Source organism: Bubalus kerabau, chromosome 3 (assembly GCF_029407905.1).
Source record: "Bubalus kerabau isolate K-KA32 ecotype Philippines breed swamp buffalo chromosome 3, PCC_UOA_SB_1v2, whole genome shotgun sequence".
NCBI classification, from domain to species: Eukaryota; Metazoa; Chordata; class Mammalia; order Artiodactyla; family Bovidae; genus Bubalus; species Bubalus kerabau.
In genome coordinates, this window is record NC_073626.1 from 70,898,602 (window position 1) to 70,914,528 (window position 15,927).

The following is a 15,927-nucleotide window of genomic DNA, read 5'->3' on the forward strand; positions in this document are numbered from 1 at the left end:
ACTCTTGCCTGGAAAATCCCTTGGATGGAGGAGTCTAGTAGACTGCAGTCCATGGGGTCACTAAGAGTTGGACACGACTGAGTGACTTCACTTTCACTTTTCACTTTCATGCATTGGAGAAGGAAATGGCAACCCACTCCAGTGTTCTTGCCTGGAGAATCCCAGGGACAGGGGAGCCTGGTGGGCTGCTGTCCATGGGGTCACACAGAGTCGCACACGACTAAAGCAACTTAGCAGGAGCAGCAGCAGAGATAATTCAAAGTTTACAGGAGGGTGTACATGCAGGTTATATGAAAATAGTACAGCATTATAAAGAGTACCCATGGATTTTGGTATCAAGCAGAGCAGGTACCAAGAGACAGCTATATTTTAAGGTCTTGCTAATGTCCTGTCTTCACAATGAAACTGTCTGCAGCCATTCTAACCCCTATTTGTCTCTCCTTTCTGTATCACAGTTGTTTTTTTGAGCTCATAATCAGCTCCAGGTGCCTAGGATACATTGTTGTTCAGTCACTAAGTCCTGTCCAACTCTTTGCGATCCCATGGACCGCACGCAGCACACCCATCTTCCCTGTCCTTCACCATCTCCTGGAGTTTGCTCAAACTCCTGTCTATTGAGTCAGTGATGCTATCTAACCATTTCTTCTTCTGCCGCCCCTTCTCCTTTTACCTTCAGTCTTTCCCAGCATCATTGTCCTTCCCAATGAGTCAGCTTTTCACATCAGGTGACCAAAATATTGGAACTTCACCTTCACCATCAGTCGTTCCAATGAATATTCACGGTTGACTTCTTTTAGGATTGACCAGTTTGATCTCCTTGTAAACAGAACAAAGACCCGTGCCCTGTATCTCTTCTGTACTTCTCTATCAGCGCTTGTAATTAACACTAAATGTTTTGTGTCTTTGCATTAGTCTAATTATTTAAGATACATTATTTTTGCTTTCCAAATAGATGGTCAACTTCTTAAGGACCAGGGACCCCAAGAATGTCTAGCTCAGTGCTGGAGGCAGCAAAAAGGAAGAGTGAAAATGTCTTTTTTCATAGGCAACTTCTTGTTTATAAGCTGCCTACTTTAAATAAATTTGTGGGAATCCAAAATTACCATTCAGATAATTGGAAAAGCAATCATTTTTCCATTAAAAAGGAATTATTTACTCACTCAAGAGTTAATTTAAAATAACTGACTCCCCTAATGAATGTAATTAAAAGTTTGTTAACAGGTCATTATGTATTTGTTAGGAGATGTGGTAAAGGAACTGAAGCTAGAGTATCAGGGGCCACAGTCAATTTTAAGTTATGTGAAATGAAGACGAGCTGAAATTTAGAGCTGTAAGTAAAAAAGAAAATAAGTTCTGATTTCTAAAAATTCAAGCGTATAGACAGATTTATAGAGAGGACTTCCATTTTCTAAATTTACAGTTTATAATTGACAGTTAAAATTTGTCTCGAACCAGATCACATTCATTCTAGCAATGAAGGCTAATCATTTGAATACACAAGAAAACAGGCTTTTGGTTACAGCTTTCTGAGTATAAGAATGAAACAAAATTCATGGTTTTCTATTTTGCATGGAATAATGAGCATTTTCATAAACACAGGATAGTGACTGTTTTTCAAGACTCCTTATAATATTGATGGCATTGAGTCGCTACTGCTGGTGTAATATTCTAACACCTTTGTGGGTTAATCAGCCTTTTGAGAACTATCCCAGGAATCCAGTGACCATCTATCACTTTGTTTCTATGAAAAATGCTTCTGAGTTCTGGAATACTAACTTGAAACACAAGGTCAGGAACACACCCCAGTTATTAGGAGTCCTCTATTTCTGTAATTTTCATAATCCATTTACTCTTTGGCGACCATAATAATTATCAATGAGAAAGAAAACTTTTAATCAGGTGGTATACCGTAGCACAGTTCTTATAATGAGAATGTAGGTATTCCTTTTACCTCATTCATTCATTTAACACATTTATTGAGTGCTTCTGTGGACAAGGAACTATAGGCAAACAGCAGTGAGTGAAGCCTGCTCTCTAACCAAGAAGAGCTTATAGCTCCTTGGGGAAGAAGATGCATGTACAATGCGTCTTAAATGTAGAATGTAGAATGTCTTAAATATCATTAGGAAAGTGTAGATGAAACATATTGCAGGTTCAGAGGAGAGCAAGATATTTTCCTCGTATGGAAGTGGGAAGACTTCCTGAAAGAGAGTATTTAAAACGCCACTTGAAAATGGAGAGGATTTGAAAGGGGACAGTGAAGAAAGGGCATCCGGGGAAGCATGGCAGCATAAACAAAGCAATGGAACTAAGAAAGTGTGTTTGTACAAGGCCAGTGCTTCATGCAGTGGACACTTCTAGGGCGATTACCAGGTATAAGACACTGCCTGAGGAGCCAGAGATAGAAAACTGGGACTTAGTGTTTGTCCTTAAAGAATAATTCAGTTTAACATTAAAAGTGTGAGTAAGGAATTGGTTTTCAGTTAAGCTTGAGGATGCCACTGAATGCTGAACTGAGGTGCTGGGATTGTATTCTGCAGCAATGGCTTTGGGGATGTTGATAATAATGCTTATTATTCACTAAGTCCTTCAGGGTTCTTTGCACTTTAAGAATTTACATGCATTATTCCTTCTGGTCTCCTCATGAGATATGATTACTCTTTTATTCCTACTTGTCAGCTGAGAAAACTGGGGCTTAGCCAGTTAATTCCTTTAATGTTGCCAGCTGGTAAGTAGCAGAGTAGGGATTTGAACAGGTGTATTGGATTTCAAAGCCCATAACTCACTGAATTGAGTCATGGAAGATATTTGAATAGAAAAATGATTGATTTGAACTACCCTTCTTAAGAATTCAGTTGACTTAGTGGGACCACAATGATTAGATTGTACTAGTGAACAGCTTATGAGAACCTAAATGGAGGTATTAAGTAATGGGTATAAAAAGGGGAAGGAAGTGAGAGAGCTCATAAAGATAACTACTTAATTCAGAAGCAGTGAAGAGGAAAAAGTCAAATAGAGCCTCAAGTTTTAGCATCTGTGGTACCTGGAAGACTCATGGTGCCAGGCAGTGAAATAAAGACCACCAAAGGAGAGAAATCTCTTGGGGAGGTAATAGGGATTTGTGAAGTGAAGGAATAGTAAGAAAAAGAAAAAGTGAAAATGGAAGTGTAGGCTGCTCTAAAAGAAGTTAAAAATTAAGGGGAAAGAGAGTAGTTGGTAGACTAAGCAGCTAACAAGAATGAGGAATGTCTTTGTTTTCCTAAAGAATGGATTGACTAAAGAAAAATGGTGACTGATGAACTAAGACCTTGGAATTGCTGCAGCTGCATTAACTCAAGGGCACAAACAATGGGTTAGCAGATGAGGGATCCTTGGTGCCTCCTTCAGATTCATCCAGACCCTTCCAATCCTTTAGATCACCACTGAAACACTATCTCTGTGTTAATAAATAAGTCTGTATGTCTCCCATGGGCTTTCCTGGTGGCTCAGTGGTAAAGAATCCACCTGCCAAGCACGAGATATGTGTTTGATCCCTGGGCCGAGACGATCCCCTGGAGAAGGAAACGGCAGCCTCTCGAAGTATTCTCACCTGGGAAATTTCCATGGACAGAGGAGCCTGGCAGGCTACAGTCCAAGGGGTCACAAAAGAGTTGGACACTACTTGGTGACTAAACAACAATCTCTCCTATAGTTTTCCCTACAGAGGCTTAGATGTTCCTTATCTCTTTTTCCTGTTGCTTTTGGTACCTATGTGTATGGATCAGTGGATCTCAAACATCAGAGTGCTTCCAGATCACTTGGAGGGCTGGTTAGAACACAGATTGCTGGATCCCTCACCAAGAGTTTGTGACTCTGCAGGTCTGGGATGAAGTCAGGGTTTGCTCTGTTTACAAATTCTCAGATGATACTGATGTTGCTGATCTAGGGACCACATTTTATATTACTACTACTGAACTAAATTAAGGACCTGTGAGAGGTACAAATGAAGAATTTGGGGAACCTTACAGTGGACTAGAGTGCAAGATCTGGAAATGTTCTAGAAAAATACTCTTACAGGTATGATTTGTTGTTGTTCAGTCACTCAGTCGTGTCTAACTCTTTGTGACCCCATGGACTGTAGCATGCCAGGCTTTCTTGTTCTTCACTATCTCCTGGAGTTTGCTGAAACTCGTGTCTATTAAGTCAATAATACTATTCAACTATTTCATCCTCTGTCACCCCCTTCTCCTCCTGCCCTCAATCTTCCCCAGCATCAGTCTTTTCCAGTGAGTCGGCTTTTCACATCAGGTGGCCAAAGTATTGGAGCTTCAGCTTCAGCATCAGTCCTTCCAATGAATATTCAGGGTTGATTTCCTTTAGGATTGACTGGTTTGATCTCCTTGCAGTCCAAGGGACTCTCAAGAGTCTTCTCCAGCACCACAGTTGAAAAGGATCAATTCTTCAATGCTCAGCCTTCTTCATGGTGCAACTCTCACATCCATACCTGACTACTGGAAAAACCCTAGCTTTGGCTATAGAGACCTTTGTTGGCAAAGCGATTGTCTCTGCTTTTGAATACACTGTCAGGCATGATTTAAGATTAGGCAGAAAAAGAATGAAATATTTTGTTTAGCTTCATTAAAGAAAAATAATTTAAATGAAGCATCAACATAATTGCTACAAGTAAAGAGTTTTCTTTGGAGAGGTATATCATAAAATAAAAAATAAAGTGAAAACCACAGCAGTGACTATAATTTTATTTTAATCCTGAAGAACTAAGTATTATCTGAGTAAGAAGTCCACAATTATTATTTAGGGGAAAGTAAGTATAGGGCTAGCATACTGTGTTCCATTTAGAGTCCTATGTTGTTGTTATTCATAACAACTGAGGCCAAGAGATATGTGCCATTTCCAAGAGCTGGTTTGATAATTACCAACTTGATTGCCGCGTCTAATTATTCCCTTGGGTTTACCTGTCCCTGATCGTTACCGTGCACATCTGACTCAAGTAGATACACCAAATCTCTGAATTTGGGTAGGTGTAATTTGTCCTGTACATCATTACTAAAGTATTTGCCATGGTTGGCAAATGTGCTACAAGTTGCACAATGAAAGGTGCAAAATCCTTCCTGACGTTTGCAAACATCAGTCATTTTTAGTTTCTTTCATTCAGCCAAACGCTCACTAAGCTAAGGAAACACTATCAATGACCATCACCTTGCTGCTGCTGCTAAGTCACTTCAGTCGTGTCCGACTCTGTGTGACCCCATCCCTGGGATTCTCTAGGCAAGAATACTGGAGTGGGTTGCCATTTCCTTCTCCAATGCATGAAAGTGAAAGTGAAGTTGCTCAGTCGTGTCCGACTCCCAGCAACCCCATGGACTGCAGCCTACCAGGCTCCTCTGTCCATGGGATTTTCCAGACGAGAGTACTGGAGTGGGGTGCCGAAGCAAAATAACCATTTGGTCATAGCCACACTGGGTAGCCTGGACATATCAGAAGCCTTATTCTTCTGATCGTATGGTCAGAGGTCACTAGAGGGAGAGTAGAGTTAGTTAGATATATGAATAAATATATCATTTTAGTTTCAAGCCTACACAACTGTTAGTTTCATTATGATAATTCTCCCATATAAGTGAAATTAGATTTTTGAGTTGAAATGCATAAATATCCCTATTAATGGCATCCACATCAAATTATCTGCTTTAGTCTTTTTAAATTATACACTGTGAATATTTAGTTTAAACCTAAAATTCCACAGAAAAGAAAACAAATTGTCTAGATCTAATGGTATGCAAATAAATTATTCAGGACTGGCAGAATATAAATAAAGTTCATATTTTGAGAACATTTTCCTTTTTTAAATAAAAAGCAATTTCAAAAAAAAGATTTAGTTGCCCACCTAGAAAAGAAAAAAAAACAAAAAACAGTCCTTTCAAGTCAAAGTGATACTAAAAATTCCAAATTGTTGCAATAAGTACATATTCTAAGAGAATTAAATTGCTTTGTTGGAAAGGATAGGTGGGTGTCAGCTTATTTGGTTTAATTTTTACCATAGCAGAGTGGTAGTTACTAAGTAGCTGGGAGATACTCAGAAAAATTACAGGAAAGAAAGTAAGTGTGAGTCTTTTAGGATATATTTGGTTCAGTGTCGTCAGAAGATAGTCTGCCCTCTCCCTGGAATCAAGTTGCAAACCTCAATAGTAATTAGAGCTAAGCGGCAATTACAGGACGTATGATTTGTCCAGACGCACTGTGTGTTGGCTGTTTCCTAGCACCATATTTCATGGGAGCACAGGTTGAAATGATGGAATTATTTCTCTCTCAGTCTACTACCTCTTACAGTGCTCGAGTGCAGAAGTGAAAGTGAATTGTAATCTTAAAAACCAAGGTAAGCATTGCCGACTGATCTGCCTTTACACCTTTGGGAACTTTTTCATGAAAAATATGACCAAAAAATGTAAAACAGATAAAACCAACTTTAGAAAAGGAAAAAATGTATCAGAGTAATGTGCTAATTTTGTGACTCCCCCAACCAACATCACCCTGGCATATCTAACTTGTTTTATTTAAATTGTTGTACAGGGTCACATTGATAAGTAAAATAAAGACGTGACAGACTTCCCACACTTCCTTTGTGCTGATGAACTATGCTTTCTTTTTCTTTTGATGTTGGTTTCACATTTTTACTAGGTAAAAATATGATCCATATTATGTTAGAACCCTTTCTCTCTCTCTTTCCTATTATCTTCAAGAAGTATATTTAAGCAGATGATTGTACATGCTCAAGAATTCACATTGCGATTGATAGAACAGTGTCTGGTAGCCTGTAATAAAATTGAGTAACGTGGGTGATTTGTATGTTGTCACAACATTTTTATGATAGGCACATTTCAAACTTTTAATGTTCCATCTCGTTTAAATATAAACTCAATGGCTTCATGCTTATTTAGACCATTGAGCATAGAAATCTCTCTGGAAACCAGGTAAGTTTAACTCCTCAGGAGGCACTGTTGTCTGTCATGAGAATAAATGTATTTTGTATGGATACAATAGACATTTGTGAAATTCTCCTTTTTGCTTTAATATTACCACTTCAGTCTGCCTCACCTAAAAAATCCTTTTTCTTTCAGTTTCGTCATGTTTTCAACATGAATTAATACTACTATTAGGAAAGAGCTTAGAACCTCTTGGTGGGAGGAAGGTGTTTTTATCTCATTGTCCCCAGCGGGATTTCAAGTGGTTTGGGAAATAGTAAAAGACCATCAGCTTCTTTTATTCTACCTCACTGATAGATTAGGGGTATAAACACTGAGGGTTCCATAGACTCTTGCTAAAAAATGAGTGGATTAAGACCAACGTGCATTAATCTTTCCAAGGTCCTAGAGACTCTGTGTTATAGGAACTCTTAGTAGATACTATTGCTCAGTGTCCCTTTTGCTATTATGTTAGTACCTGGTTTGGGAAGAAAATTTTTTCTAGCTCTGGGTCCATAATTGACTTTGTTTTGTATATTTGCTTTGTCATGGAATTATTTATCCCTGAGGATCATTTTTTTCATCAGGAAAACATGGGATCATTGTAATCCATGTAACAGTTTATAAGTCTACTTGATATACTTAAAAGTACTTTGTCCCTCTCAATGAAAAGTTATAGTATTTGTATAACCCAAGGCACATGGTGAATTTCCATAAAAATGTATCATTAAATTCTGCGTTAGATTTAAGTTCTCAACTTGCGCCATTCTGTCATGTGGGTGGCAGATAATATCGTGTGAGCACATGTAAAAAAATCCTCAGTTGTTGCAACTGACACGACGGCTTTTGACATAGTTGGAGATACAGCCTTAATTGTTTTGTCTTGTTATGGGGACAAATTCATCCTGATATTGACAACATCTTGCTATTAATCTTTTGATTTATAGAAGCAAATATTGAAAATGAAATTAATGTGCTTCAGCTGCAAAATAAGGCAAATGACAAATTTTATGAGCTCTTTCTAGTTTTCTGGCAGTATTGCGGTGAAAGAGAGAGACAGATATGAGAGAGAGAGATAGGCACATACATACACAGAGACAGAGAAAATTTCAGAGACATTAGAGAGCTAAGAGAGATGATGTGAGAGGCAGAAGAGATAAACAGATGGGATGGGGGTGGCTGGAGTGACAGAGCAAAGTCAGAGAAGAGAACAACAGAGGAAGTGGGTGTTAGAGAAAAAAAGAGACTCAAGTCAACCAAGGTTTGCAAATAGAGATTGTGCAATTGGGGAACTTTGGATTCTTTTGTCTTTTCTTTAACTAAAATTTCAACATGCTTTGTCGTATTGAATGCATGGAGCACCAGATCCATTTTTAGGAATGTTTACTTTCCATTTGTGTCCTTTAAAGCAAAGGGAGCTTTATAAGGCTGTTTGAAGTTCAGAAGCAACCAAGAGTCAAAACAAATATTCTTCTAAAAGAAAATATTTCCATTCCTTTGTTGCCTTAGAAAGCAAATCATTGAAAAGGAAAGTGATGAGTGCCGTAATTAAATTCCCTCCTTTCCGTGTGGCTCCTTATTAAAAGAGCGTTATGTCTTTGACTTTTGGTGTTCACTGGGGGAGTGAGAAGGAGTGCTTTGGAAGCCAGAAAGAAATTCCAAAGAATGAAAGCAGTATAAAGGTACAGGATAAACATAATACCCAGGGACAGTCAGAGTCATTTACGATGAATCACTGCCAGTGCAGAAACTCCTTGGGCTCTCACCAGAGGACCTTATCTGATGCTGTTTTGCATATCACTTGTGCCCCAAAAGCTGCCTGCATGACTGTAGCAAGTAGCATCAATCTCTAGGATGTCCAGACAGTGGCACAGTTCCAAGAAATCAGGCCAGGGGTTTGCCATTCTGTTCAGTACTAGAGATGCTTTGGAGAGCGAGCATCCCCTGGGTCAGAGGATTCCCTGTGTTTCTCGGGATAAGGGTGTCTCCCAGTTGCCCAGCTCCTTTGTTTGAAGGACTGAGATGCCCTGCTTAAGTAGGTTGTTCCTGCTCACTCAGTTTTGGCCTTGATCTCCTTCATTCTTTACAGATTTCTGCCAAATAATTGAAGATGACAAAGAAGTAAATCATTTTAGGAGTGAGATGTTGGGAAATTCCAAATATGGCATTGGTGCCAATTCTAGTCCACTTGGCAAAATTCAGCCAGACTTACCACTCTTCCTTCCCTGTCCAAATCCCCCTCATCCTTTTCCCTATGCTAACCTCACTGTTGCCACATTGCCCTGTTTCTGCTCACCCTATCCCTTGCACGGCCAGGTTTAGTCACCCCATACCGGTTTCCACAGGGATAGAACGGTGGCTTTCATAACTGCTTACACAGGTGGAATACTTATACCGCCAGGTGGAAGCCATCTCTTCTGCACCTGGATAAAAATGGCTTCTGGCTGATAGAGGACCAAGAGTGGCCTCGTCCATGATGGTCACCATGATTATAATCCTCCACTAGAATTTTTTTTCTGAATTCTCTTCAGTGTATTATAATTATGGCAGCCATGACATGCATGCAAAAAGAGAACAAGATTTTAGTGCAGTTTTTACTGTTCTCTTTATTCCCAAATTGTGTTTTCTAGGGGCCTGTTAATTTTTTTTTTTTTTTTTTAATATGGTCACTGGGTTTTGAATAGCTTTGAAATGTTTGGCAAATAAATGGTCGCAACTAAGGAAACCTTTTTTTTTTTTTCCTACCAAGGTGGAAGTAGAGAACACCGGCAGAACAAATATTAACTCTGTTTCTTTAAATCAAGCAAGCTTCTGGGAGAAAAATATCTTTTAAAAAGGGCAATTAAGTAAATCATTATTCTTTTCTTTTCCCCTCTTTGGCTCTTACATGTCCATAGCCTAAACACTGAATGCAAGAACTGAAATTCTCTGAAACTGGAGGGCAAAACGTTTTGTGTCCTGGAGCTATAGAATTTGTAGCAGCAGCTCGGTGTGTGGACCCTCCTGAGTTGCTGTTTGCAGCCCCTTCAGGTGGGCCCATCCTGCGAGCTGCAGAGGAGAGGCCTAAAGATAGAGCCAGAGGCCGCAAGGCCCCGCTGCTTTGATCTGTTCCAATAGAAGGTTAGTTGCCACTCTGGAAAAATGTGTCTTTTCAGACAGAATTTTTGTAGCAATTCTGCTAGAAATGCAGTATAAAAACCACCAGCAGAAATGTGTGTACCTCCTATATGAAGCTATTTTAATTAGTTATATTGATCCAAGCAGTATGATTTAAAGCATAGTTTGAATGGGTTTTGTTGTTCGCTTCTTTCCCACTCATTGGGAATATTAAAATAATTATTTAAAATTAGGTGTTGTAACCAATCTTCTGCTGCTCTTTAAAAGAGGAAGAAATGTTGGCTCTTGGCCACACTGGCTTTTCTCTTTCACTTAATTTCTTCCATTATTCATACTAATAAAGCCATTAAAATTAAAATCTCATTTAAAAATGAGTGCTTCTACATTTCAGTCTATATACAAAAACAAAACAGCCTGAATACTAATCTATTCTAATTTGTAAAAAATGTAAAGACTTCAGTATATGATTCCTGTACATCTTTGTACAGACAAATATTCAAAACAGTGTCTCTGGGCAATGAGCTCTAAATTCTACCATTAAACAGTTACCATGCTGGATTAATTGCTCCTAATCCCATTTTCCTCATATAAGATGAAGGATAGACTCCTAAATTGTTTCCTGCTAAGAATTTATGGAATATAGTTCCTCTAGAAATATTCAGCAGTTCGAGAAACATAAGTTGTCTTTCCTAGGAAAGTTTGTATTTTTAGGAAAGTTTCTAAAATAAGTCATATTGCCAGTAGGTCCCTAGCATGCCATAAAGGGAGAGCAAGGAGTTCCTTGGTATCCTGTAACCGAAAAAGGCATCAGACCTCATGAAAGCATCTTGACGCCATAGACAGGAGTCACTGGGCAAATGGAGCTCAGGACCATCTCTCTACGTCTTTTTTTGCCAGAAAATTTCGTCAGGCTACTGACCTCCCAATCCAGTCTCGACCTCAGACAATTTTAGTAAAGCCCTGTCTGGAGATAATTTTGGCTTCTCTAAAGACTTAGTAATTTAGGAATGAAGCATATGACATTCCCTTTTGATAAGTCAGGTGTATTAAAAACTATTTCAAAAAACTTGACAAAGCACCTGTCAGAACTCTGTTTTCCTTTGTGTTTCCTTTTTTGTGTGGTCAGGCTAATCATAGTGGGTTACAATGGAAGAGCACTATCACCTGGGCAAAACTTATTTAAGTTAGCTTAAGAAGACAATTGGTTTTTAAGACTGTTTTTTGTGAATTAGTTGTCTTCTTTACTTAAATTCTGTAGTTCTCAGATTTTTTGATACTGCTTTGAAAAAGGATTGCAGCTAATGAAGTATGTCACGCGTTTAATCAAATTATATTTTGTACTCTGTAGTACATAAATCTTCCTGATTTTTTTTCAGTGTTTAAATATAAGATGTTCAGTGCATGGACAAAATACTCAGATATAAATGAACCACCCCGAGCTGTACGTCTTGTTTTGCTACACATCCAAAAAGCCATCCGTTGTATCTTAGTACTAGATTCATCATCTTGTGTAGAAGCTGGCGTATTACTGCTAAACCCAGAGGACGCTGTGGCTTAAAATCTATCATGATGTGGCTTCACTGCTGTTTTGTGATGCAGCACTTCATTATTGCTTGTAAACTTCAAGGTGGTACTCAGAAGGATTTATTTTTAAACTCACCGTTCTGCCAGGATGCTGCTACTATTGAAGCACTTTGGAGGGAACCCTGAGCGGCCCCAAGGGAGATTCAGGCAGAAAACTGCCAACTGTCAGGATTTTAAAGACCCAGCGTTCTAAGATACACATTTTTTCTCTTTGGCATCACTGGATTCTATGTCAGTCTCCTCTCTCCACTTATGAAATTCATCAAGGAAGCATCGATATTAAAGGGAACTTTTATTTTCTCACAAACCATTTTGAGCAAAATCAAGCTGGTGGTAGAAAAAAATAACTAAAAAAAACTTATTTATCCTAAAAGTATACAGACTTGACAGTATTTGAAGATGTTCTTATTGAGGAATTTTTCCTGTATGTATCAAAGTAGTTTACTAAAATAACATTGAACACATTACTTTTTAAAAATTTCTATTGAAATGTAACATATACAAAAGTGCACATACTGCAAATGTGCAGTTGAATGAATGTATACAGACATGCACACCTGGGAAACAGAACTACAAACCGAACATCTCCAGCATCCCCAAAGTCCCTTTCATGCTCCTATCCAGTCACCACACCCTAACCTCATCCTACTCTTCCTACAAGAGTAGCCAGGACTCGAACAAACAGCATAGACTAGTGTTGCCTGATTGTGTACTTTAAATAAATGCTACCATACAGCATGTTCATACGCTTCTTTATTTTACTTCTTTTTCTCAGTATGACATTTACAAGGTTTATTTGTTGTTTCATATCACCATGTACCATTTTTTTCTAATTTTTTCTTATTGCTATATTCCATTATGTGAATGTTAGGTTATGTGAAGATACCAGAATCATTCTTTTTATTGTTAATGGGTTAATTGGTGAATTTTCAGTTTGGGACTATTATATACAGTATTGCTATGAATATTCTTGTACAGATCATTTCTATTAGGTATATACTTAGAATTGCTGAGCCATAGCGTAAGCGTGTATTCAGTTTTAGTAGACATTGCTAAATCATTTTTCAGCATAATTATAACAATTTACACATCAAATAAGAGTTCTAGTTGTACCATATCCTCCTCAGAACTTGATAATCTTCTTTCTTAATTGTAACCATTGAAACAATGGTTACAACAAACATTGAAACAATGGTTACAATGAGGTATGAATAAATATCTCATAGTTTAATGAATATCCCTAAGGTCAGGAAGCAACAGTTAGAACTGAACATGGAACAACAGACTGGTTCCAAATAGGAAAAGGAGGACGTCAAGGCTGTATATTGTCACCCTGCTTATTTAACTTATATGCAGAGTACATCATGAGAAACGCTGGGCTGGAAGAAGCACAAGCTGGAATCAAGATTGCCGGGAGAAATATCAATAACCTCAGATATGCAGATGACACCACCCTTATGGCAGAAAGTGAACAGGAACTAAAAAGCCTCTTGATGAAAGTGAAAGAGGAGAGTGAAAAAGTTGGCTTAAAGCTCAACATTCAGAAAACGAAGATCATGGCATCCGGTCCCATCACTTCATGGGAAATAGATGGGGAAACAGTGGAAACAGTGTCAGACTTTATTTTGGGGGGCTCCAAAATCACTGCAGATGGTGATTGCAGCCATGAAATTAAAAGATGCTTACTCCTTGGAAGGAAAGTTAGGACCCCTAGATAGCATATTCAAAGCAGAGACATTACTTTGCCAACAAAGGTCCGTCTAGTCAAGGTTATGGTTTTTCCAGTGGTCATGTATGGATATGAGAGTTGGACTGTGAAGAAAGATGATCACCGAAGAATTGATGCTTTTGAACTGTGGTGTTGGAGAAGACTCTTGAGAGTCCCTTGGACTGCAAGGAGATCCAACCAGTCCATTCTAAAGGAATCAGCCCTGGGTGTTCTTTGGAAGGAATGATGCTAAAGCTGAAACTCCAGTACTTTGGCCACCTCATGCGAAGAGTTGACTCATTGGAAAAGACTCTGATGCTGGGAGGGATTGGGGGCAGAAGGAGAAGGGGACGACAGAGGATGAGATGGCTGGATGGCATCACTGACTCAATGAACGTGAGTCTGAATGAACTCCAGGAGTTGGTGACGGACAGGGAGGCCTGGCATGCTGCGATTCATGGGGTCGCAAAGAGTTGGACACGACTGAGTGACTGAAGTGAACTGAACTGAATGACAAATAAAGTCAGGTGCTTTTTGTATGTTTATAGGCTGTTTTAGTGTCTACTTTTGTGAAATGTCCATTCAAGTCTTATGCCCAGCTTTCCAACTGTGTTCTTTTTCTTACTGATCTATAGGAGTTCTTTATTCTAGATTCAAGTCTTTTGTCAAAATGTGTATATTGTCAATATTATCTCACACTCTCTGAATGGTCTTCCCATTCCCTTGATTGTGTCTTATCCTTACACTCTTATTCTTAATAAACTATACTTATCATGTTTTTCATTCATAATTATCACTTTTTTGTTTACTGTTTAAGAAACTTTTGCTTACTCCAAGGTCACAAAGATGTTCTGCTTTTCTCTTTACTGTTGACCTTCTGATCCAGAAACAGTAAGAATTCCTGAGTGCCTAAGCAAGTTTTAAATTTTAACACATATTTCTATGCTTTTTGTTTATGCGGTCCCTTTCACCATTCTCCCATACCCACCTCTCAAAATATTAACCATTCCTCAGGTTTATCTTAAGAGATAGTTCATCTATGGAAATATTTATGAACCCAGGTCCTAACCAGATCTAATTTCTTTCTCACTGGAGCCTCCTTAAAATTTTGTTAATAATATATGACCACTGACATATCTCGCCTTTTATAAGTATTGATGGATTTAACTGTTTATGCTCTCCAGAGATATGGCATAGTGTCAGAGGGATAGGAATGGTTCCTAACTACAGTAACTGAAGCTTAATGAACACTTGATAGGTGTTAGGCACAGGGTTAAGTCCCTTGTATAGAAGGATCTCCATTAGTTCTCCTACCAGTCCTTCAATGCAGGTATAGGGGTCTACAGAAGTAAAATCACTTGTCTAAGGTCATATAGCAAGAAAATGGTGGACCTGAAAGTCATCAGTGCTCTCCTGAATAGATGCTTTAGTGTATACAAAACAGCGTTGCCTAAAGGATTTGCCATAGTATCATGGTTATCCCAGACCCCTGTGAAAATAAAAAGAGTTGATTCATTCTCAAATTGAGGGGAGAAGCTATGTCTCCCTAGACATTCATAGTACCTATTGGTGTATTAAAAACTCCAAAATGTTTTCTAGCAAAGAACCATTTCAGATTTTGTTGAAACCAGCATCTTCTCTATGTATTTGATGACAAGAATCTTTTCCACATAACTTTATAAATAGCCTACTTTTTGGAATAATGGCATGGGCTTTAGAGTTAAACAAACAAGAGTTTGGACTCTGGCCCTACCACATATTTAATGATCTTAATCACTCTAAGCCTTACCTTTCTCAACTGTATAATGGAAATAATAATGCCAACCTCATAGAGTTGTGTTATAATTTCATAAAATAAGGACCACAAATCACTAGAATAGTACCCAGCATAGAGTAGAATCTCATTAAAAGGTAGTTGTTATTTTTTTTATTATCTCTTAGCAATTAAAATAAATTCTGACTCAATTTATACTTCCTATCAACATTATGCCTGTACAGTTGATCTTCTATAAGTATTTACTGAATTAAATAATGCTGTTATTTGGGGAAAGTTATTTTTAGATAAATGTGTGATGGACAGGGAAGCCTAGCATGCTGCAATCCATGGGGTTGCAAAGAATTGGACACGATTGAGTGACTGAACTGAACTGATAGAACATTAAAAAATCTTATATATTTTAGTTATTTCAGTATTAATACTACATTGAGCTCAAATAAAAGTTTTAAATAATTCCTAGATGCAAAGGAAATCCTAGATTTTAAATCTCATAGTTTGCTGATAAGATGTTTCTATCTACAACTAGAGAATGTGTCTATACAACTGAGATATCCTCAGATATTCAATTCTGTTACCATAGCATAGTAGTAAAAACAGAATTAAGTAGTCAACTTTCCTGGATCTGAATCCTGGCTCCTTTTTGTACAAACTATGTGAGATTGGTCTTAACCTCTTTGTACCTCAGTTTCCCATCTATAAAATAGGGCTTAGTAACAGTAGTTTGTTCACTGGATTATTGTAAGTTCCTTTGTGAACATAGTTGTGCATATATTCATTTAATATAC

General features: G+C 38.1%; 1 protein-coding gene across 5 annotated transcripts in view; it reads left to right on the forward strand.

Moving 5' to 3' along the window:
- The window catches only part of ZNF385B (zinc finger protein 385B), a 369,520-nt gene that overhangs the window by 245,758 nt on the left and 107,835 nt on the right, over positions 1-15,927 (forward strand). The window contains exon 1 of one of the 5 annotated variants that reach the window (XM_055572056.1): positions 6,268-6,370. The exons of the other annotated variants lie outside the window; for them this stretch is intronic. The gene's annotated coding sequence lies outside the window, so the exon portion shown is untranslated. Of the gene's footprint in view, positions 1-6,267; positions 6,371-15,927 lie in introns of those variants that run through there. 5 annotated transcript variants of the gene reach the window in all.